Genomic DNA, 25,099 nt, shown 5'->3' with positions numbered 1-25,099 from the left:
ACCCAAATCTGAGCCTTGACATTTGGAGTCTATTCATTTAGCTTTGGGACACATACACATGAACACACACTCACTTTGAAGCTGTTTATTTAGCATAGGCATTCTTTTCCCAGCCAACAGCCAGACATAATATTGACATCTGGCCTGATGAACATGGCCAAGGAGAGAGGGGGCCCTAATTTCAGTGCTGTGCAAAGTCAGTCTATGAGCAAAGTTCTTGTAAATGAACCAACGGCATTACGTTTGTATTTAGGATGTTTCCCATGGTATTACATTTGCAAATAGATTTGGCTTAGTTATTAAGCAGGCCTCAGTTAGACTGGCCAGCATTTAAAGGAGAATTCCGGTGTGATTTTGACCTAAAGTGTATTGAAACATGATACCGAGTGTGAACGTATGTCTCATAGCCCATCTCGGCTTGTCCCCTGCACTCCAAAATCTGGCGCTAGTTAGCCGATGCTACCAACAGCTTTTTCAATTGTGGTGCTTCGGCATCGGGCTAGCCATGCAAATAAATCACTGTTTTACACCATTTACGAGGCTCATTGTATCTCCACACTTCATTGGTAGACTTCCGAGGGCCCTGACATTTAAAACGAGACATTGAGAACTTTGAAAAAGCACTGGTAGTTTACTTACAAGACGATTTATATGCATGGATGCATGGATTCCAGTTGCTGCTACTGGAAGAAACGGGAATCCATGCATTTCCACTGAATTATTTTTGGAATCTGATCCCTTATCATACCTGTTCATTCTTACTCGTCGCTCGACTTATCGTGACTAAATTCAAGATGGCTGCAAACGCTAAACTTCGTGAAGATACTGTCTGTATAAATCGTCTTGTAAGTAAACTACCAGTGCTTTTTCAAAGTTCTCAATGTCTCGTTTTAAATGTCAGGGCCCTCAGAAGTCTACCAATGAAGTGTGGAGATACATTGAGCCTCGTAAATGGTGTAAAACAGTGATTTATTTGCATGGCTAGCCCGATGCCGAAGCACCACAATTGAAAAAGCTGTTGGTAGCATCGGCTAACTAGCGCCAGATTTTGGAGTGCAGGGGACAAGCCGAGATGGGCTATGAGACATACGTTCACACTCGGTATCATGTTTCAATACACTTTAGGTCAATATCACACTGGAATTCTCCTTTAAAGTAGCGCCCACAGTATCACTCACAGCAATCAGGATTGTACTCCATGGTTTTGGATGGTACATTTGAATTTCTTTGGTGTTATCTATCTGGCCCTACCCCAGCAACATTGTGGCCTTGACCAGAGAGAGTCTACCATGGCGGAACAACATGTGCACTGGGCATGTCATGTCTATGTACTGTAGTACAGTTGCCATACAATAAATGCTTTTTTTCCCTCCCTATTTTTGTTTGTATATGTATATTTCTGTACAACAAGGTGTGTGTACATTGGGAGTCACTGGGTATTTCACTGTTCAGGGTTATACAGTGGTATATTCTGATGGGGTGTGTTTGTGTGTTATGGGTTTTTTGGTACTCACTTTTTATTGTATTTGGTGAGTAACAACATATATGAAAGGCATTGTTACAATACAGATAACCCAAACATACCCCCCACCACATGGGATACAACACAACTATCAGTGTAGCACAGTCAGTATAGAACAGTCCACTTAGTTTCTCTCCAGTAAAATGTCTTGAACTCTGGCAATTCCATTTCTCCAAGTTTGTATTGTCCGAGGAGTAGCGCCATTAATCTTGGCAGAAGAAAGTTCAAGAAAAAGAATCTCTAAGAATGTATTCAGCCAATGCTTATGGGCTGAGTTGTGGGGTGGAACCCAAACTTGAATAATGATCTTTTTAGACCTTTTATTCATGCATTCAAGTTGGAGTCATCATTGAGAAGGTGTAAAACAGGATCCATAGGAAGTTGAATATCAATGAGATCAGACAATGAAACACCTTATTCCAAAAATCATAAATCTTAGGGCAGTCCCACATTATATGCATAAAAGTCCCTGGATGTGGAGCTTGACCGATTAAGTGTCTGACTCTAGGAGTAAGATAAGCTCTATGAGATATCTTCATATGAATAAACTGATGATTTGGTTTTGAGAAGAGGTGTGATAAGTGGTAAGATATCATGATCATACAACAGAAATAAACCAGGGGGAACATGTTGCCCAGAAATTTGCTAAAAAAAATCCCCCAAAAGTTACCCCATGTATCATCTTAAGAATGCATACACTAGCACAGAGGGGAAACCATATGCACAGGTCACACACAGACTTGTAATCTTAGAAGACGCACCACAACAACATCAACCAAAGAGGGCCTGCTTTTGTGACATTTTCAGAACTTCAGGTTTGAATTTAAAATGTAAAATGTAAAGTGCATTGAAAAAATGTCATTTCAAAATATATTTTAACCACTAAATGTTTGATTTTGAAAATGCAACATAAAGCAAAAAAAGCCGCGTGCAGCGTAAATATTCATTTCTTATCCTGTACGCAAGGGGGCGGTAGGATTGTTTAGTTTACTGGTCCTTTCAGGCTTTAGGCCTTTTTAGGCTTGCTCCGATATTTAGGAAGCAAACGTGTCTTGTTTATGCGTTAGATATAGCCTATTAAGCTTTGTTTTTGCATTACAAGGGGATTGGCAAGATAGGGTAGAGTATTGTACGCTTGCAGTAGCATACGGCTTTGGTGTTGTTAAGTTGATATCTGCGTGAAGTCTCCACTTCATGTTGCTTGGTAACTTTCCAAGCGCAATGCAAAGATCGGAAGGTCTTCACCTCGCGCCTCCAACGGTTGTTGTCTCCGGCTACGGAGGTCCCGCCCGTTCATCCTTGGTCAGTTTAAGGGCGACATCACTCTGCGTTCCCTGGGGGTTTCTGGCCAAATCAATGATCTGTAGTTTGTACACCCTGACTCTCTCTCTCTCTCTCTCTCTCTGTGTGTGTGTGTGTGTGTGTGTGTGTGTAGATGGATGAGATCCATCAGCATCTGGATATGAGTCACAGACAAGCCTGCATCAACCTGGAGAAGGCCACTCAATTCATCACACAAGCCTTTCAGGTAGACTAACATTATCTCATACACCAATGAATTTGTAGCATGACGGACTGAGACTGTTTGCCATCACTGCAACTCCTTTGCTTTGTCTATCCTCCAGCTCAATAGCATCAATGGTGAAAAGCACCTTCTAAAGTAGGTATACAGTGGTGTATTATGATGGTTCCACACATCAGAACTGGTATCACAGGGAAAATCATTTTTATTTCTGAACCGTAGTAGGCTACCTTCACAATATACAATTTTCTGTTAGTTTTAAGGTAGCAGTCCTCCCACCTGCTAGTCTGCTGACACTTTTGATGTGTGTTTTGAGATCGATCAATGACGAAGAATATTCACACAGGACAGCTTTTCTTGTTGGGTCTCACTGGGTGGTAAAAGTTGCCATGACTGTCAGGTGCATTAACAGCTAACCACCTTAAAGGACATGCGAACACTAACAACAGCACAGCTGGTACTGGTAAGCGCCTTCTAGGATGCCAGTTAGGTTCTTCTGGCAGATTGGTTGACAATGGCATGCTGTGATAGCCTGGCCACACCCACCTGGATCTCCTTTCTGGGAGATACTAGTCTGGAACCCCATTATTCACTAACGTTTCCATCGTTTCCAGATAAATCAGTGACTATAGTTATAGTTATAGCACTATAGTTTTGAAATCGAAAGTGGCTGTGGCAAACGGTAGTGATAGAAATGCATGGGGTTTAGTTCATAATGCCAATATGGCAGTTGTCTACACATTTCCCGCCCCTTCCGCAGCCAAAAGTCAACATGTGAACACACCGCGGCAATCATGCTGTGTGTTGTGAATACATTGGACCAATCATGTGTTGTGATCTCTCCGCTTGAGAGAGTTTGGTGTCGTGAAGCCTTGTGCGCACGTAGTTCTGGCCGAAATAGATGCCCAATAAGTGCCCAAAGTGTGTTGCAATATGGCCGCCAGTGGAGGGACTTGCCTAAAGGGACTTTGCACTTAACTTCAAAAGTAATTTTAAACGTCACCATGTTTGCTGTTGGTATGTATCAGCATGAAATAGGTAGAAACCAGGAGCTCTGCGTGTTGATTGGCCGTCTGGAGGAGAGGGAGGCGGAGACTGAGAAGAGCCTGACGGAGCATGTGCAGTCAAACCTACAGCTGACGCTGAAGATTAAAGAACTACAGAAAATCCTGGAGGAAAAAGACAACTCACTCACACAAGCCAATCAGGTCTGTGTGTGTGTTCGCATGTGTGTGTGTGTGTGTGTGTGTGTGTGTGTGTGTGTGTAGAGGAAGAAAACTCACTGAGTTGCAAATCCACATTTAGTCTGTAATTCCATTAGAGATTACTATGTACAGTACATGGCGTTTTATGTGTAGAGTGTGTGTTGTATGATTTCAGTCCCCCCCCCCCCTCCCCCCCTCTGTCTGTGAGTGAGAGAGATGAGCAGGATTTTAACAGACATAATGTGTGTGTGTGTGTGTGTGTGTGTGTGTGTGTGTGTGCGCGTGTGTGTTCATAAAGACTGTGGCTCTCCTGAAGAATGAACTAAGGGATGTTCAACAGTTTCAAAGCCAGCAGAGTAATCATAGGTACGCACACACACACACACGAACATATTACAAAATCCACCATAGACTGCATATTGATGTTTATGTTTTTTATTTGTCCTTCTACAATGTCCGTCTAATGCTAAAAGTCAGCTAGACTTGTTTGATGGTCAGCCTTCTCAGTTGCTGGTCTGGACCGACTATCAGGATCCAATCTCGGGGATTAAAGAGGAAGAGGGCAGTGATAGAGATGGAGATTACAGGCAATCTGGTAAGGAGTTGTAGGACACACACACACACACACACACACACTCAGTCATACACGAGGAGTTTCTGATGTTCTGGATTGAAAAAAACCTCTTCTCCCTTTTTGCTCTGTTGATTATGTACCTCATTGTCCTTTCTCTCTCACAGAAGGACTTTGTAGTTGAAAGTGGCATATATATGTAATACAATTCTTCTTTTCTCGTCCTACAGTAGAGGGAACTGATCCTAGAACAGAACAGACCATTTCTTCAGCTGCAGACATTAAACCTGAATTGCTGCAGGTACTGAGTTTGGATTGCAGGTCATGGTATTTGTGGTGCACAGTATGTTAATTAATGGTGCTATGTAGAGTTTTATTTTTATTTAAAATATACAAAGAATGTGAAGAATCAACCGTCTTGACCTAATATCAAAAACGCCGAGATACTTTAGAATCTATGCTGTCCAGATATCCAGTGAAGCTAGCATGCTCGGGGGCGCTATGGCACAACTGGCTACAGCGCCTGTATTCGGGTCCAAGTGCCCATGTAGTCTGAGCGAATTAGGGTTGAAGGTGGCAGTAAATAGAGCGAAAGCATATTTGGTATCATTTAAACCGTCATTTTATGTATATTAAGAATTTCAGGTGCCTACAATGACAATCCTTACCGTCATGGGGTCAAAGGTAAAGGTAAAATTATTTTAGTTATATGAGGCTATAGGAGAGTAGGACATGTCAAAAGCCATGTTAGATCTTGTCTTTAGGTTATATGCTTTCAGAAAATATATGGTTTAAGTGGTTGAATCAGTTTCCCTAAATGGTACAGCCCAAAAAGGTATCAGCCATATACCTGTACGCTATTTAGCAATATACAATATATTATGCATGGGTAGCATTAGCATACATGTATGCATGTACTAATGAGAAGAGTGGGACATGTCCCATATCATGGTAGATCACATCCTGAGGGTATAAACTTTCAGAATATATATGGTTGAATCAGTTTTTCCTTCATGGTACAAACCAAAAGATATTAGGTGTACACTTTTTTCACCTAGATCCATAAAACGTGATCGTTTCAATTGGCGAAAAACAGGTTATTTTCCCAGCGCAAAGTTTATTTATATTTTGCATGTCTCTTTTTTTTTAGCAATGCGCCAAGGGGTGTGGTAATTAACATATTGTCTAAGAATTGCTATCGCACACTAACCTGACTCTCGCCATCGCACACTACCTAAAACGCATTACGCCACTGACCAAGAAAAACCTGGGGCCCGTTGCACAAAAGCAGAATTAAGACATCCGGGATAAGTTACTGAGCTGCGCTCAATGAATCCAAAACAAGAGGGTACAGGCTTAATTGGTTGCACAACGAGCAAGCCAGGATGAGAAGTCACAGATTCATCAAGATTCATTAAGTGCGCGCTCACGGCTCCCTCAAATAGACCCCGCCACCGATCACAGAGTCACTGATTCACCATGGCAACTAGAGCGGCTTCATTGCTTCTTCTACGGTGTAAAGTAGGTAGCGATAGCCTTTTCAAAACAGCAACAAACAGCTACACCTCTGTTTAGGAGAATATTGCAACTAGTGTCGCGACCACCACGCGCAAAATGGTTACGACGCTCCCGTGACGTTACATTGTCGCATGGCAGGTCGGGAATGGCGATATGTAAAAGTTAATTAATGATCACAAACGTTTAAATAATGACAGTGGGTCTAGGTATATGTGATAACAATGTGTAGTGGGCAGTGGAATAACTATTGGTTTCCGTTTGTGGTGACTGCTGACTGAGATAAGGGATGAGATTAAATAGATCCTGGAACTTAGCCTGGTCTGGAGCAGGCTAGCTCCACAGAATAAATCACCATGGTAACTTATACCATAACATATCCTGCTGCCCCCTATCCCGCTTTTGAGCAACTGGATCACGGATAAATTGAGCCAGGATAACCAAGATATCCCGGCTTAATCCCTTATCCTAGTTTTGTGCAATAGGCCCCTGGGGCCTGTTGCACAAAAGCAGAATTAAGACATCCGGGATAAGTTACTGAGCTGCGCTCAATGAATCCAAAACACGAGCGTACAGGCTTAATTGGTTGCACAACGAGCAAGCCAGGATGAGCAGACACGGATTCATCAAGCCTGGGGCCTGTACTACGAAGGGAGCTTAACCTACCCAGATGTAACACAGGGTTACTTTGTTAAACCGGGGTTGACAAAACCTGGTTATCTTTAGTGGTGTTAATCGGTACTACGACGCTGATTATGAAGTTGATTTGTTGAGCCGGGGTTAACCTCATTGGAGTTTGTGCGCGTTCACATAAAGGGGCGGGTTGCAGCGCAAATCACCACTTTCAGTGATGACGCGTTCACCTTATTTTACGGATGAGGAATGCCAATTATTATGACAAATACGCCGGCAGTGAACAAAGCAAGCTGGCAAGGCTGTTGGCAACGTATTGCAGATCCTAAATGCCTAAAAGTAAAGTTTTATTTCCACATGTTCTTCAAATACGGAGGATTAATAGCTTGCGGAATGTATTTAATGAGTTGAAATAATTAAATTACTTATTTTGAGTTCATAGAAATGCCTACAGATGCAACACAATTTAGAAGTGGGCTATAGATTAAAGTAATAAGGATAATTGAATGTTTAAGTAGCCCCATTGACTGATTTAGTGTATGCCTTATCCTGTGAACAATTCAGATGCAACACCATTGCCAAACGCACATGGCAGCAGGTGAAAATGAAACACAAACACATTATTCAGAATAGTGGTTTATATAGTCATAGCTTGCATTAATATTTCTTAATTATGAAAACATGTAGGCCTATGCTTATAGCCTTCACTTGGCCTCTGTTTTACAGCTAACAAGAAAAAGGTGTCTTTGAACACTACTGTAAGGCACCAGAGTGTTTTACAGTAGCAGAGGAGTTGGCCATCGCAAATAATAGTGGAAGGCCGATTATGGAGGGGGTTGAGGGAGGCATTCGGTCGGATTCTGGTGCTGTGGAAATGTGTAGCCTTTATGTGCAGGGTACAGTAATATGACATTCAATTCAACAAGTTTGCTAAAATGGTGATTTTTATTTATTAGGCCTACTGTAGGCTATGTCCGATTTATTTTAGGCTATTCTTGCTCAGATGTTCAGCATACTGTAGGCCTATGTCCGATTTATTTTAGGACATACAGTATTCTTGCATCACCGATTGAATACATGAATGTCCACGTACGGGCATTGCTATGAGACATCTTCCTAGATCATCTGACAAAGATAACGAATTCCCTCGGCTGACAATCTATATCTTCATAGAGAATATCGTCCGGGTGGGCTATATTTTCTGGCGGTCTCTAAAACCCCTTGCCCTGCGAAGAGAGTCCCTCACGATTTGCGCTCCAATGTCGTATGGATCATCCAGGTACGCCGACATGTCTCGGGAGAAATTGTTAGTGGAGGGGTGGTACTTATAAAGGGTGTGGTTAACGGAAACCTCGGGTTAACCAAGAACATAACCTGGTCGGAGCAGGTTTGAGATGCAGCGTAAATTGCCATGGCAGCATACCTCGGTTAAAACCTATCCACCTTTCGTAGTACGGGTTAATCGGGAAGTTACGCCACACGTGATCAAGTTACTCTCGAAGTTACCCAGATAAGCCAGAAACCCCGCTTCGTAGTACAGGCCCCAGATGTTCAGCATACTGTAGGCCTATGTCCGATTTATTTTCGGACATACAGTAGGCCCTAGGCTATTCTTGCTCAGATGTTCAGCATCACCAATGGAATACATGAATGTCCACGTACGGGCATTGCTATGAGACGTCTTCCTAGATCATCTGACAAAGATAACGAATTCCCTCGGCTGACAATCTATATCTTCATAGAGAATATCGTCCGGGTAGGCTATATATATTGTCTGGCGGTCTCTAAAACCCCTCGCCCTGCGAAGAGAGTCCCTCACGATTTGCGCTCCAATGTCGTATGGATCATCCAGGTACGCCGACATGTCTCGGGAGAAATTGTTAGTGGAGGGGTGGTACTTATAAAGGGTGTGGTTAACAGAAACCTCGGGTTAACCAAGAACATAACCTGGTCGGAGCAGGTTTGAGATGCAGCGTAAATTGCCATGGCAGCATACCTCGGTTAAAACCTATCCACCTTTCGTAGTACGGGTTAATCGGGAAGTTACGCCACACTTGATCAAGTTACTCTCGAAGTTACCCAGATAAGCCAGTAACCCCGCTTCGTAGTACAGGCCCCAGATCCACTTTCGTGTCACAGCATAGCCTGGCTTTGAGCGCAACATACCTCGCTAACCCACTAATCGAGATTCGTAGTACACCCCACTGAGGGGTATTTCACAAAGGCAGAATTAAGACATCCAAGATAAGTGATAAAGCGAGGTTTGACATAGCGTTGTCTGGTCATCCTAGCTCAACTCATTTCACTTACGCCAATCCAGGATCAGTAGGAGCGACTATGTCAAGCCAGGTGTAAGTAATTCAGGATGTGTGCACGTTCTCGTTTCTGCCCCAAAGAACTCACGGTTGGAATAAAAAAGACGCGGAAAATAGCGTCATTCTCACAAAGTGAACAGCCGCTTTTGATATAGACTAACAATGAAGTAAAGTTGTCCTTTTTGGAATGGGGAATCATGGCTATTTCTGTAAAACAGCAGGAGTAGGCGTGGTAGACCAACTGAATGCAAATTTACGTATGCACCCACGTGTGAGTGCTTCCTTGTCTCGACACTCAACGTCATTAAAAAAAGCGCTTTCCATTACAAAGATGCACATAGTATGGGTGCATTCAGAGCACCTCGGAATGACAAGGACCGCCCCCATGGCTACTTTGTTTTTCCGACAGCAAGTGTTCAAGTGCTTTGCCATCGAATGTGTGACAAACACGGATGCCACAACAAAGGTTAAAACATACACTCACTAATCCTAAACAAACAACTGTATTTGCTTAAAATATAGTGTAAGATGCTCGTGAAAGAAAGATATGCAGCTTTTCAAGTGATAAAAAGGGCAAATTCCCAAGTTCACATTAAAACTGTTGGACATGAAAGGCCACATGGACTACAAACGAACTACAACGTGACGACAAAAGTGATGACGAGCCCCTAACTGGGCAACTCTGTTAGCAAAATCTAGCCCCAGTTTCCGACCTCTGACTCACACATTAAGTGACGTGAATGACGCGGAATGATGATGTTTTCACTCGGAGAAAGGTTTTTCCGAAGCACATGAACGCTAGGTATGATATACCTTTATATTATAGTTGAAAACACCTTCGAAAACTTGCCCCTCCACTTCCAATCAACTACAGTAGCCTAGGCTATTCATTAAACGTCTAATAAAATAAGCAAACAATTAGTAGGCTACCTTGTCCTATGTTAATAATTATAAGGCTATCACAATTAAAATAATAACCGTAGGCAGACAATCTGTTTTGTTTTGCGAGCAAATACATTTAGCAAATAGTTTATAAATTAACTTGGCTTGGCTGTTAGCCTGATCTGGACCAGGCTAGGTGCAGAGAATAAATCCCCATGGTAACTTATGTGCCATCTCTTTTGTGAAACCAAGTCTAGGCTAAATTCATCCAGGATAACCAAAAAATCCCAGCTTAATCCCTTATCTAGGTTTTGTGAAATACCCCTCTGGTCAGAAGTCCATGGCGAGTTGTTTATGTTATTTTAAGAGCGCATTATCAACAGTGATATGGGCAGGTGCACAACGCACCATACTTCTCTCATCCACAAACGTGCACCGGCGCAAAACTTAACAAATTACACGATTACAATGGGAAACATAATTAGAATAAAGATATTACGAAATACATCTCACAATGAGTAGTTATTCACCATCATTTGCAAATTGGTAATGACGGATAAAAGTGATTAGGCGAGGCGAGAGGCAAATATGAAGCACGGCTGAAGACACTGTTATAGAGATATAAGCAGCAACTCCTCTGCAGGATAAATGTCCTTAGGTTTTTTATTCAGTCATTTGAACATTATTGGGGTAAGTGTTGCTTTCTTTCAGGCTATGTTTTCGATGGTAACCTATTTCCAGTCAATAGTGAAAGTAACTGTGTATAACTGTTTTGTCGTTGGCTATGAGACCATGGTGAAGTTAGTTTCACTTTGCCAGTGAGTTCAAATAATAGACGAGTGCAAATGCATGTAGGCTATACTCTGCTATAGGTTTTAGTAAAGCATGGTTTAGTGGAATAACTGCTAAATTTGTTCAGACTATTCACCAGTGACCATGTGTGTTAGACTGTCATGATGGGGCCCAATGTGTTGATTTTTAGCCATAACCTTGTATGACAGGGAAATAATTAGACCTTTGACCTTGAGTACATATCAGTTCATCTAGACTTTATAATGAATAACTGTGCTAGGTTTAATGAAGATCCATCGATCTGCTTTGGAGATACAGCCCTGTATTTGTGTGACCTAATGCAACCTTGACCTTTCACCTCAAGACCTTGAGTGCAAGATCAGTTCATTAAGCCCTCATAGTGAGTAAGTTGTTTGATATGGATCTTTCCACCGGCATGGGAGATATTGGATAATATGCATATGTCCTGCTAGCATAAGATTTTGGGCAGTAATCAATAAAATGTTCTTTTGCTGTATTTACTGCCACCTTTGACCCTTTTTCAGGCTAATTCGCTTAGAGTAACAGGGACCCAGGTTTGAGTACTGCCTGGGTCATTTCCTGATCCCAACCCATCTCTCTCTCCCACTTGCTTCCTGCCAGTTTCTTCACTATCCTATCTGAAGGCAAAAAAGAAGAAGCTAGCATGTTAAACCACTTAGCACCAGCTTACCACTTGTAATACCACATTGTACCATGTGTGGCCGCTGTATTATATACAACGGTCAGTGGAGGAGTGTCCTGTGGCTGCGTTTGTAGTGTTTTTATGAAAAATTGTATTATGTAGTGTTTTTATGAATTTGAATTCTGGTGTGGTGAAGCTGTGGTGAAATGCAGGGTTATGTAAGCTAAACAAATAGGCTTGGTGCCAAGAATGACTGATAAGGACTTGAAGCCTGGAGTGACTGGTCAGCAAGGTTAGAGGTCAGAAAAAGGAAATAGCATGAAGCCTCAGCTACCTATGTCTACCCTAATCTGGGGAAGAAGACATAGGAGATGTCTTCTATTCTGAGTTCACACAAACAAGTGACGATTACTTGACAGGGGTATAAGAGCCATGTACAAAATGTCAGAATCAGCTTACTTCATAAACTAATGCTCACAACACAGTCTGGATTGCACTAAAGCTACACATCTTAAAGTATTCTTTTACTTTGTCTAAATTATTCTGAGTTTTAATCAGTGGATTGGAATTTGACACAACACGCTCAAGACAACTAGAATCCTACAGAATTCCACTTAGCTTTTTTAAACTCAGCCATGCTAACTGCAAACTGTTATTGAGGTCAATTAAGGTCAGACATGTTAAAGCTAATAAAACAGTTAAACCATCATCAGATGACAAGTACAAAAATAATGCATTTAATTTAAGGAACATTCAAAACTGATCAAATTTAACACTGATGTTTGCCTTTTGTATTTGTCATTTCACACTTGAATTTTAGGGACAAGAGAGGTCCAACATGGCTCCAGTCCTGTGTTCCAAAACAGATCGGTCCCCTTCAGACCAACAAGCTCTGGTCCAGTTAAGGACTGTATCTGTGGTGCTGGTGGACTGTTGTAGAACACTGGGCCAGCAAAACACAGACGACAGCAACAAAAAGCAGCCCAACACTCGTAAGATCTCTCTCTCTCTCTTCAGTCACTCACTCTGACATGAGATTATATACAAAACTGACATGAAATTATATACAAAATCTATAGCAAATGTCATGATAAATGTAAATAAATCAAAGGGCCACACAACACAACATTCAATACTGGATTTGGCTTGCAGGGTAGCATTTGAGACCCCTGGTCTAAATAACTAGCTGGTAAAACCAGATTTATTCTCTTCATGAAGAGAGTCTGGCCTTTCATATTTGGGTATCGTTTTCAACTCTAGCATCGCAATGGCCGTAGTCTTTACGTCAACTTTGAAATCATTAGTCATTCTTATGGCCATGCTTGATATTCAGAGCATGTTGAATGGTATTGTCATGTTGTCATTCATATTGTTGACACAAAAAATCCCATGAATACCGCATGTTCCATAACGCCCACCCCTACTCCTATAACATGATGTAATAAAACTGTTTATGTTTTATGTTCTGTGGGTGTGTGTTCTCATATATATGTGTATGTGTGTGTGTGCGTGTGTGTGTGTGTGTGTATTTTGGCAAAAGGATCATCTCTCTCATCCTCGGAGACCCCAGCATTCCCCTCCATGTCACATACAGAGACAGATAAATCCAAAAAACACTCCTGTTCTGTGTGTGGTAGAAACTTCCACTTCCGGTCTCAGCTCAGGAAACATCATTATGTCCACACAAGTAAGAGGCCACACTCCTGCTCCTTGTGTGGTATCAGATTTACTTCACTTTACCATCTCAACAGGCATCAGCGGATTCACACAGGAGAGAGGCCATTCCTGTGCACTGACTGTGGTAAGAAGTTTGCCTGTAAAGGAGATCTCAGAAAACACTTGCGCACTCACACTGGAGAGAGGCCGTACCACTGCGATCAGTGTGGCAAGAGCTTCACTCAAGGGTACAACCTCAAAACACACCAGCGGATTCACACAGGAGAGAGGCCATTCCAGTGCACTGATTGTGGTAAGAAGTTTACCTGTAAAGGAGATCTCAGAAAACACTTGCGCACTCATACTGGAGAGAGGCCGTACCACTGCGATCAGTGTGGCAAGAGCTTCACTCAAGGGGACAGTCTCAAAATACACAAGCGGATTCACACAGGAGAGAGGCCATTCCAGTGCACTGATTGTGTTAAGAAGTTTGCCTGTAAAGGAAATCTCAGAAAACACTTGCGCACTCATACTGGAGAGAGGCCGTACCACTGCGATCAGTGTGGCAAGAGCTTCATTCAAGGGGACAGTCTCAAAATACACCAGCGGATTCACACTGGAGAGAGGCCATTCCAGTGCACTGATTGTGTTAAGAAGTTTACCTTTAAAAGAGATCTCAGAAAACACTTGCGCACTCACACATGAGAGAGGCCACATTTTTGCACTCAGTGTGGCAAGAGTTATTCTACTCTTCGATGTCTAAAAAAACATCAGTGTAAACATGCCGGAGAGAATATGTAGACTTGCCCTGAGATATACTATTTCATGTTCTGTGTTCCAGTTTTTCAACAGTCATGTTTCTCCATGTGTGTAGTCTGTTGTTTGTATTAAAAGATGTGTATGAATGTTTTAGGAGTTATTGCGTATTTCATACCAATGCATTATTCCCCTGTAGGTGTGGTAGCATGTATGAATTTTGTGGAGAGTTTTGCACATTGGTGAATGCGTGTCATATATTTGTGTTATAGTATCCCAAAAATTCTGAACCAAATCTGAGCCTTGACATTTGGAGTCTATTCATTTAGCTTTGGCACACATACACATGAACACACACTGCACTTTGAAGCTGTTTATTTAGCATAGTCATTCTTTTCCCAGCCAACAGCCAGGCATAATATTGACATCTGGCCTGATGAACATGGCCAAGGAGAGAAGGGGCCCTAATTTCAGTGCTGTGCAACGTCAGTCTAGGAGCAAAGTTCTTGTAAATGAACCAACGGCATTATGTTTGTATTTAGGATCTTTCTCATGGTATTACATTTGCAAATAGATTTGGCTTAGTTATTAAGTAGGCCTCAGTTAGACTGGCCAGCATTTAAAGTAGCGCCCACAATATCACTCACAACAATCTGGATTGTACTCCATGGTTTTGGATGGTACCTTTGAATTTCTTTGGTGTTATCTATCTGGCCCTACCCCAGCAACATTGTGGCCTTGACCAGAGAGAGTCTACCATGGCGGAACAACATGTGCACTGGGCATGTCATGTCTATGTACTGTAGTACAGTTGCCATACAATAAATGCTTTTTTTTTTCTCCCTATTTCTGTTTGTATATGTATATTTCTGTACAACAAGGTGTGTGTACATTGGGAGTCACTGGGTATTTCACTGTTCAAGGCAGAGGAGGCTTCTATAAGACTACAGTGCTTCACCAAAAAAAAGTAAAAAACAAAACACAAAAAAAATCTTATAATAATCCCAATTTTACTCCTTTGAAACGGAAATACAGTCACTAACACGAACTGTTTTCCTAAAATCAATTCTGTGAGTGACAACAGCGCCATCAGTCACCCGCGGTGGAACAGAGAATTACAGTGAATCAGACTGCTTCACCAACTTTTCGTTTTTGCTTCACTACCATAGATATCTTTCCCCATTGACTTCAATGTAAATCGAGTGAAACCCCAGGCGGCTCGTGGATTTTTTCCGTTTCAATTGATCCTTATGGCAGATAAGTCCCACCCGTGAAGCAGTGACCGATTGGGCAGAATTTCACACTTCCTGCCGTTGAATATGATTGACGCAACACTCTGGCTAATCACTGTCTCCATTAGCTTCTAGCTTGCCATCACTTTTCAGTTGCCGTCAGTGACCTCACTAGAGTTTCATTATAAATTGTGTAACTCATTCACATAGTTTGTTTTACATTCATTTTGTAAGGTACATCGGATTTTTTTCTGCGTAGGGGAGAACGTTTTATTTAAGTATTGTGTGTAGCTCTGTGTTTTCTAACATAAGCTAGGTGGAAAGCTTGCTAGCGGTCTCCCCACAGCTAACGTTAGTGACTCGCTAAGTCCTAGCAAGATGGATTCGACGGAAGTTTCAGGCGATGACCATCGTTGACCGCCATAGATATATACATATGGTTGACCGCAATTTACAGGATTCTTTACAGTTTTTTGAAATGAGGACCTATGAGTGAATGCAGAGGGGAGACCAAGAGACTTCCTGTGAATTTAACACAATTCGTGGGTGCTACGGTAAGGATAAACTTGTTCCAAGTAGGCTATGCATTGATTAGAAAGTGCAGCTTCTCAACGTAGCCATACTGTAAGTTCACTGATGTGTTATGATAACATTAGCCTATGTTATGGATGTGTTATAACGTCTTGGCTTCCCCTTTTAAATCCTCAATTTTGTCAAAGACAATTCAGAACAATCTACTTGAAGCTAAATTTCAACTACCATTTAAAACGAAATAGACACTGATTGATTCAGAAAAAAATTATAGGATTCTTCAGTGTATCAGGAGGCAAATGTCAAGTGGATTTTTACTTCTGTAACGTTATAGAAGGAAGGCTGTGACAGAAACAAACCGGTTGGTCAAACATATGCCAGAGCAGGAGTCATGGTATAATGTATCCCAGAGGCAAGAATGTGTCTCAATAGGCTACTGAATTTGACATTGCTTATGGGGCATAATTAGTAGCTTAGAATAGGGCCTATTGGAAGGTTGTTGTTTCAAGATGTGGATATCAACAACTTGGCATTAATAGGCTACACTGCAAAAACTGCTTATCTAATACAGTCTAACCAAGTGTTATTCATCTTATATCAAGATCAGAAAATATAGTTGGTATTGTTTTCAGTATAGAGACTTACCTAGTCACTAATTAGTGCTAAAGTGGAGATGCTCTTTTTTGGGGGCATGGCCATAGATAGCCTAGTCTTTGCAAGCAATATGTCTAACAAAAATATGCAAACTTATAATAATAATAATTATAATAATAATACATAAACCTTGTTTACTGTCTTGTCCAGTCTTAGGCCTACTACACCCCATTTGTGGCCTGTACTTTGAGATGGTGGTAAACAGGTCTTGATTTCTCAACAAATTACTCTGAGCTCTCTGACTGATCAAACAAAATAGCTTTTGTTTATGCCATTGCAGACAGTTCAGTGTCATCGTGTGTCTCATACATGCAACCTCACCAACTTTGGCAGGTGTGTTAGGCACAATGTTCGTTTCCGTGGTGGGGGGGGGGGGGGGTCATAATTTTATAACTGCTTCACTAGAAAAAAATACCACCAGCCGCCACTGGTTCAAGGTTATACAGTGGTATATTCTGATGGGGTGTGTTTGTGTGATATGGGTTTTTTGGTACTCACTTTTTATTGTATTTGGTGGGTAACAACATATATGAAAGGCATTGTTACAATACAGATACACAAACCCAAACATACCCCCCACCACATGGAATACAACACAACTATCAGTGTAGCACAGTCAGTATAGAACAGTCCACTTAGTTTCTCTCCAGTAAAATGTCTTGGACTCTGGCAATTCCATTTCTCCAAGTTTGTATTGTCCGAGGTAGCCTAGAAATCTAGACGTGCCTAGCGGCAGCGAATTACATTTGCTGCCAGGGCTAGTCTAGCAACTCTCCGTTGGCTTGTGAGCTCCAGAAATCGAAACTTAATCAGGCCAATGAAATCGTGTATAGAGTCGTTAGGTGGGCTTAACATAATGATTGATGGTAGAGTTGAAACGGTTTGGCTTGAATTCCCTGCTACTTGAAAACAAATAAGATGGATGTTGCTGCTGGCAAACAGTGTGACACGAGTTAAGCTTTTATTAAGTTGGCAAACGTTTGAACTAGCCAACTAGCTCCGCTGGTGGGAAACGCATGGGACTCATAGCGCTGCCGCGTCCTATTGCGTGCAGAGGGAATTTGAAAGACAACTGATTATCCCGCCCCTCGGACTGAGCACTGCGAACGGTGAGTGTCCAGACCCTACATTTTAATGTGGGTCTGGCTCGTCAGGCTATGTCCGAGGAGTAGCGCCATTAATCTTGGCAGAAGAAAGTTCAAGAAAAAAAATCTCTAAGAATGTATTCAGCCAATGCTTATGGGCTAAGTTGTGGGGTGGAACCCAAACTTGAATAATGATCTTTGTAGACCTTTCATTCATGCATTCAAGTTTGAGTCATCATTGAGAAGGTGTAAAACAGGATCCATAGGAAGTTGAATATCAATGAGATCAGACAATGAATGTAACACCTTATTCCAAAAATCATAAATTTTAGTGCAGTCCCACATTATATGCATAAAAGTCCCCAAAGCATTTTGTGAGCACAAAGCACAAAATGGATGTGGAGCATGACCGATTAAGTGTCTGACTCTATAGTAAGATATAAGCTCTATGAGATATCTTGATATGAATAAACTGATGATTTGGTTTTGAGAAGAGGTAACTTCCCCTAAAAGTTACCCCATGTATCATCTTAAGAATGCATACACTAGCCATACCTATCAACACTCCCGTTTTTCCCGGGTTTCTCCCGTTTTCAATGTCATCTCCCAGCACCCTCCCGTTTTGTTATTTCTCCCGGAAAACTCCCGTAATTTGCATGGCCATCAAACTTCATTTTAAAATCATTGATCCATTCAGGTTGCCAGGTTGTGTATGAAATACACCCTACACGTACACGATTACTTAGTTTCAATTTCAACTGTTTTGTCATAGGCTAAACACTGGCAACCCAAAACCCAAATAAGGAAGCGGGGGCCAACTGATGAGTCTCGTCGTAAGCAAGCGTGCTAGTTGAATGGCCTACTCCAGAACTAGCTGTTGTGAAATTGTTGGGAATTGAATTGATTAACACATCACATAAACTGTTATTGAGTGTTGTTGATACACTGAACTTGTTCCCTCGGAAACCAAATCTGACAGCAAGCAGGTTTGGAGTTTTAGAAGTGGCTGCAGGTAGGCAGCTGGTGGATACATAACTGGCATGTGGCTAGATGGGATACAGCTAACAACGGAAGTCACGTAACAGATAGTGAAATCTCCAGTGAAATCTCCATAGAAACAGAGCCCGTCTACGGAGAGCCTTGCCACTCCGTATTAAGTCCCATTGTACCGAATTTTGGATGCAGTTCCACCAGAGTTCCACTGGGGGCGATCGCCATGAGTGCAGAATGAATGGGAGTCAATGGAGCTAGATGGCTAAAATTGTCTCTTTCACCTGATTGTCGTTGACAAATCTCAGATTTGATTGTAGTTTGTATAACTTCAACATGGGTTATAGGTCAAAAGTTGAATGAACGAGTACTTATGTCCTTTTGATTTCTTATAGGTTGGGTCGTTGTTGCACATAACACGCTAGCATTGTGCTAATGAATGACGTCATTGACACATTTGAACAGTGTTGGGCAAGTTACTGAAAATTAGTAATTAGTTACAGTTACTAGTTACTTCTTTCAAAAGTAATTCAATTACGTTACCAATTACTGTATATCAAAAGTAATTAGTTACTAGAGAAAGTAACTTTTGAGTTACTTTTAAGTCTGCTTTTAAAATGTCAATATGAACAGTACTGAACAGTCACACACACAATAAACCTAATTTTTGGACCTATTTATTGTAGTTTCAATGGGCCTTCAAATCAATAGCCTTGTGCATGAGTTCTCAAACTTTTTCCGACCACAAAACATTCTACAATGCATGAAGGCCTCCCTGACCTTGTTTTGCGCCACCCTCACCATCTAGGTGGTTTGATAGATATGTACAGTACACTGCCTACTGCTTGCCTTCTACTAGTATGCATGGTGGTGCACTGACACTGAATTCTGCAATATAGTAATAAGTTATTATTATCATTATTATTGCAATCCTTCTGTAGGCTACATGGAATTCGTTCAATGGGATGTAATGTGAAACAATGTTAAATGGCCTATTTTCAAAGCAGTTATTGTCTGCTCACACACACATAACCTTAGGTTATCCTCATCCTGCTTTGAACACAGTTGTATTATATAGCATTTTAAGCACCACCAGTTAGGGAAAAGCCTGCGCTGCACAAGTGCTGACCTACCGAAATAAGTTCTAATGCATCCGAGAGTTTGGGATTGTCGCGCACTATGCAGAAGGTTACTCTTCAGCTGATAAGGTGTTCCAGAGAGAAGTTGCATGTTCCGTCGCAGACAAATTAATCCATAACACCATGGACGTCAATTCCGATGTAAACATAGCCTACTGTGCAAATAACTCAAGTCGCTGTTACGTACGGTAGGCTATTTGGAGGTTTCTTTTTCTGGTAAGTGAAATCTGCATTTTCCTCTCGAGTTAAACGTGTGCTTGCTTGTGCCAAGGCTATATATAGGCTACCGTAGCCTATTGGTGTTGTGGCGTGGCTATGTTGTAAGAATGAGAAATTGATATAACAAGGCTTTTGCGCAATAGGCGAAAAAGAGCGGAGATAAACAACAATGTGCTTTTACTGTAGTGTAGCTTACGAGATGGAAACGAAAGGGAAAAGGCTTTTAAGATGCCCATTTAAATTGTAGCGTAATGCACTCTTGTGTGTTTTAGCATAAATCCGAAATAAGGAGGAATGTGAGGAGGCTCCTATTAACTGTAAAGAATGCATCTGCAATCTAAACATGAAACACAATCGCTGGAAACACAGCTAAGGTCGGGAGACAAAGCAGCAAATGTGCATCTTGTCTGCAGTCGTTCATTCAAGATCGATCAACAGAGTAACGCAAGTAACGAACTCTTTGAAATTTCAGTAATTGTAATTGCGTTACTGGATTTACAAAAATACTTCGTTACATGCTCGTTACCACTAAAAGTAGTGGAATTACAGTAACGCGTTACTTTGTAACGCATTACTCCCAACACTGCATTTGAAAGGCTTTTAAGAACAATTAAGTGACCTTAAAAAATATAATACTCAACCAAGTGTATTTTCTTTGCCGCCCCTTTCGAATACAATACTCAAATTACTTGAAAAAAAATTATATCCCGAGAAAAGTGGATTTTGAGGGGTACAGCTCCATAGACCTCCATGCATTCTGCACTCGTGGACGAGCGCCCTCGTGTGGAACCACAGAAGGAAACTGCAACCAGTTCAGAAACCGGAAGTTTTCCGAGAGTGGCAGTTCTCCCCTTATTAGACATTCTCTGATAGAAATAAACAGTATCAGGACAGGAAGTAACCTAACCCTAATCCTAACCCTAACCCTTAGCTGTATCCCTTCTAGACACCACAGTAATGGTAAGGTAAAAGCAACGACCGAAATGCAGTGTTGAAACACGTGTATGAAACGTATTAAATATGCAAACACAGATCTGGTATAAACACTGAACCCCCCCAAAAAAAAACAAAATCTCCCTTTTTTGGAAAGCTAAATGTTGACAGGTATGACACTAGCACAGAGGGGAAACCATATGCACAGGCAGGGTGCGATTTGTGTAAAAACCAGAGGGGGGGATGATTTTGAATAAGTTTGTAACCCCCCCCCCCCAAAAAAAAAAAAAACGAACGATTCATAGCCTAGTAATGTCATGGCTAATAATACCCTATATTATTTTTGCCACTTTGTAACATTTTAGTTTTAGTTTACCGTGGTGTTTGACTTTAAACAGCGAGTGTGCTTGGTATGATGATCAGCTCCTCTAATGCAGGGTAGGACTACGTTTTGACAAGCATACAAATATATTGTATTGTATATATTGTATATTATGGCACTGAAGTCTTAAGTTAGTGAATTGGCTAACAGTGTTAGTTGGTAACCAAATAGCCTACACATTGCGCTACACGCTGCGTAGGCTACGTGCATTCTCTCTCTTGCTGATTTGCGTTCAGTAGCCAAGTGAGTAATATTGCAAAAGTTGAAAAAAGAAATGTGTTTATTGTAGCCTACAGAAAATAAATAGCCTATCATACTGTCAGTTAATTGCCTTTATCACCCGGAGAGAAGAAATACTCTTTTCTGATTGGCTGGCGGGTGGCCTTTAATTCTGAATAACAGGACACCGTTCCATATCAATGCTTATGAATGGTAACTATAACAACCATAGTAGGACGATGGTTGCAGCGCTCTAGAATCTTTTGGTTGCAGGCTTCCCAACAATGGAATCAACTGTAAACAAGCTAACAGTCCATGCTAAAGTTGTACAACAAGCTGAACTAGTGAGCTTCTTTTTAAACAGAACCGCGTGTTTCCAGTGTTTACAGTGGCAACCGGGTGATAAGCGGGATAACGTCCTTCGAGGTGTGTCCAGTTATACGGAATTAATGGGCTTGGGCGGTGCGCGTCGGGGAGTTTTTGCCCCTCGCCCTCGTGCAATATCAAGGCTAAATTAAGTTATCACGCAGCCACTGTGTCAGCAGCATCAGTGCTGACGGTGACGTTGCGTTTCTGATGTCAGATTATTGTGTAGGCTAGCCTAGACTGTTCTCACGTTGCAGCGCTTTACTTATATGAAGTAGCATTAATCAATATGAGGGGCAGAGGGGGATAAATGTTGTCCCCCCCGACGATAAAAATAATTTAGCAGAGGTAGGGATAGGAAAACCAGAGGGTGGGAAATCCTCACCATCCCCCCCTACAAATCGCACCCTGTGCACAGGTCACACACAGACTTGTAATCATTAGAAAATGCACAACATCAACATTAACCAAAGAGGGCCTGCTGTTGTGATATATTCAGAACTTCACGTTTGAATTTAAAATGTAAAGTAATGTACTGTATTGAAAAAATGTCATTTCAAAATATATTTTAACCACTATGGGCTCTATCTTGCACTTTAGCGCAATTGACTTTGCGCAAATCGCTTTGTGGGGGATGCTGATTGGTTGGCAGTAAGCAATGTGTTGATTGGCTCTTCAGAAAGGCAGTAAAATTAGGGTCAAAAGTCCGTAAGCTTGTATCTCAGTTTCACACTCGTACTTTCAGTGTTGCGCAGGAAAGCATCGCGTAGGAGATTCACACACGTACAAAGTATTTGTGCAGGTACATATTTTTTCTACACGTGTACAAAATATTTTTACAGATCCGCATTTTCCCCCCACATATGTACAAAACATTTCTACAGATACACATTTCTTTCACACAAGTACGTAATATTTCTACAGGTACATAATTTTTTCACACATGTACAAAATATTTCTACAGGTACGAAATTTCTTTTCACATGCAGAACTCCTTTTGCACAGCTGCAAAACTTTATTACACATGTGAACATCTTTTCACAAGCTCTCAATATTAAAGACCCTATTTTGACTCCATAGTCAAGAGCGTGCAGATTAGCTTCGGCATGTTAGCATACGCCATTTTCAAATATGGCGCTGCATGGAGCATTTGGAACCAGCTCCATGCACGAAAATCCGTGTTGGGCACGAGCTCTAATGCGCGTACATGTTGGTGGGCGGGTACCTATCCGGCGGCTACAGCCAAACGTTATTCAGTGCGTATTTCTTGAGGATCCTATGAGAAGACGTGCATATTATGGTTGTTTATCCATCATATGACAAATAAAGAAAATTGTATTGATCTTGTTTCGTTGTTGTTTGTCCCGAACAAACATAGCCTAAACATGATTAAAGACAATAAATTACACAACAGCGGCATAAAGACCTTGTCTCGTTACACCATGGGTCTCCAACACGTACCTCTAGCCGCCCCCTTGCCAGAGCTTGCCAGAGGCTGAAGCACTAGGCTACTACATTTAAAAACAATTATTGCCGCGAGGCATTCCAGCCTACGAATTTAATAAAAAGTAAACCATGCATAATTAAAAAAAAACTCAATTTAGGCTACTTCGCTATGCAATAAGGTTTCCATTAGAGCACAGCGCACATTCAATGAATGAAGGAAAGGCCTTGTCTCGCAATAAACAGCTGGACATTCCAACACTTTTTCAACTACACGAAACTTTACAGTGATCATCAAATACCCTCTAGATTTAAATGCCCATCAGTCTCAACATTTAACTATATAATAAAAGTCAAAAAGTAAATTAAATCCCATACCAAAACCGAATATCGTCTGCGTTTGATAGCCTGGTATGCCGCTCCAAACAAAACGCATGTCTCACAATAACGTACAATGTAAGAAATAAAGGTCTGCCTCGAATAAGCCTACCTCAAATAAATACCTGTGCTTTGCAGCCTAAGGGTGCATTCAGAGCACCTCGGAATGACAAGGACCGCCCCCATGGCTACTTTGTTTTCAAGTGCTTTGCCATCGAATGTGTGACAAACACGGATGCCACAACAAAGGTTAAAACATACTCACTAATCCTAAACAAACAACTGTATTTGCTTAAAATATAGTGTAAGATGCTCGTGAAAGAAAGATATGCAGCTTTTCAAGTGATAAAAAGGGCAAATTCCCAAGTTCACATTAAAACTGTTGGACATGAAAGGCCACATGGACTACAAACGAACTACAACGTGACGACAAAAGTGATGACGAGCCCCTAACTGGGCAACTCTGCTAGCAAAATCTAGCCCCAGTTTTCCGACCTCTGACTCACACATTACGTGACGTGAATGACGCGGAATGATGATGTTTTCACTCGGAGAAAGGTTTTTCCGAAGCCCATGAACGCTAGGAGAGTAAACTGCCTCTGACACCGCTGCCTCATTTGGATGGTAACTCCACAGGTGAGCGCGAAGATTGGATGTCGTGGATGCGTAAGTAAACTGTTTTTTGCTGAGTCCGCAGACAACATTCTCTTTAACTGTTACTTTACCATCAAAGTACAACTCAAAGTAAAGACACCACATTTTAGATGAGTTGGGGACGTAATTGTCCGCTCAGGTTGACCACTCTGTGCGTTATCTTCAATAATATCTTCAATAATATTGAATATCTGCAATATTATTTTCAAAACAGGGTGGCTATTGAGGGCTCTGGCTCCAGTCATTATTGTGGCTACTGCTATTATTGGCTTGATTTGGTCATGGACCAACGCTAGAATATGAGCACCCGCTATGAGATGGCAAACAATATGATAAAAAAACAAACTAATCATAGACTGTAAAAATGCGCTACACTTGGCACTAAACACCGAATAGTTTATTTATAGTTCGACTATGGATATTTCACGTCATGTTCGAATGCATATTTGCAGCAGGACAGCAGGCAGACGCTCTTAGTTAGAGCCGCTGTTATCCAATTAAATTAAGTTGCGCTTCAGGGCGACTCCTCTCGGACTCCATGCGCGTTCCCGAGCAACTTTTTCTTCTTCTTGTTATGAGGCAAGGACTTTATGTGCATTATCGCCACCCTCTTACTGGAGGACGACTCTCTTTTTACAGAATATCCAATAAAAATCAACGTTGGTCCATGCTCATTTCCAGCTTTGTAACTTGGCGCATGGTCAGAGCCGACTGGCGCTGGATCCGAACCCCAGTGTTCAAGATGGCGTTGACTATGAATTGGCCGGATTTACTAGCCTAGCCTCCACCATTCATTTGAATGGAGGGCGGGACTTAGTCACTCTCTCCAGTTATATATAAT

At 41.5% G+C, this 25,099-nt stretch overlaps 1 pseudogene; it reads left to right on the top strand.

The window, feature by feature from the left end:
- Positions 1-12,459: 12,459 nt before the first annotated feature.
- Positions 12,460-14,078, top strand: LOC143114979 (uncharacterized; annotated as a pseudogene).
- Positions 14,079-25,099: the final 11,021 nt, after the last annotated feature.

The sequence above is a fragment of the Alosa pseudoharengus genome, unplaced genomic scaffold (genome assembly GCF_046254945.1).
Source record: "Alosa pseudoharengus isolate Yale_2024_CS ecotype anadromous, Long Island Sound unplaced genomic scaffold, YU_APseudo_1.1 YU_APseudo_1.1_scf_9, whole genome shotgun sequence".
NCBI classification, from domain to species: domain Eukaryota; kingdom Metazoa; phylum Chordata; class Actinopteri; order Clupeiformes; family Clupeidae; genus Alosa; species Alosa pseudoharengus.
This window is presented reverse-complemented; position numbering and strand designations above follow the sequence as displayed.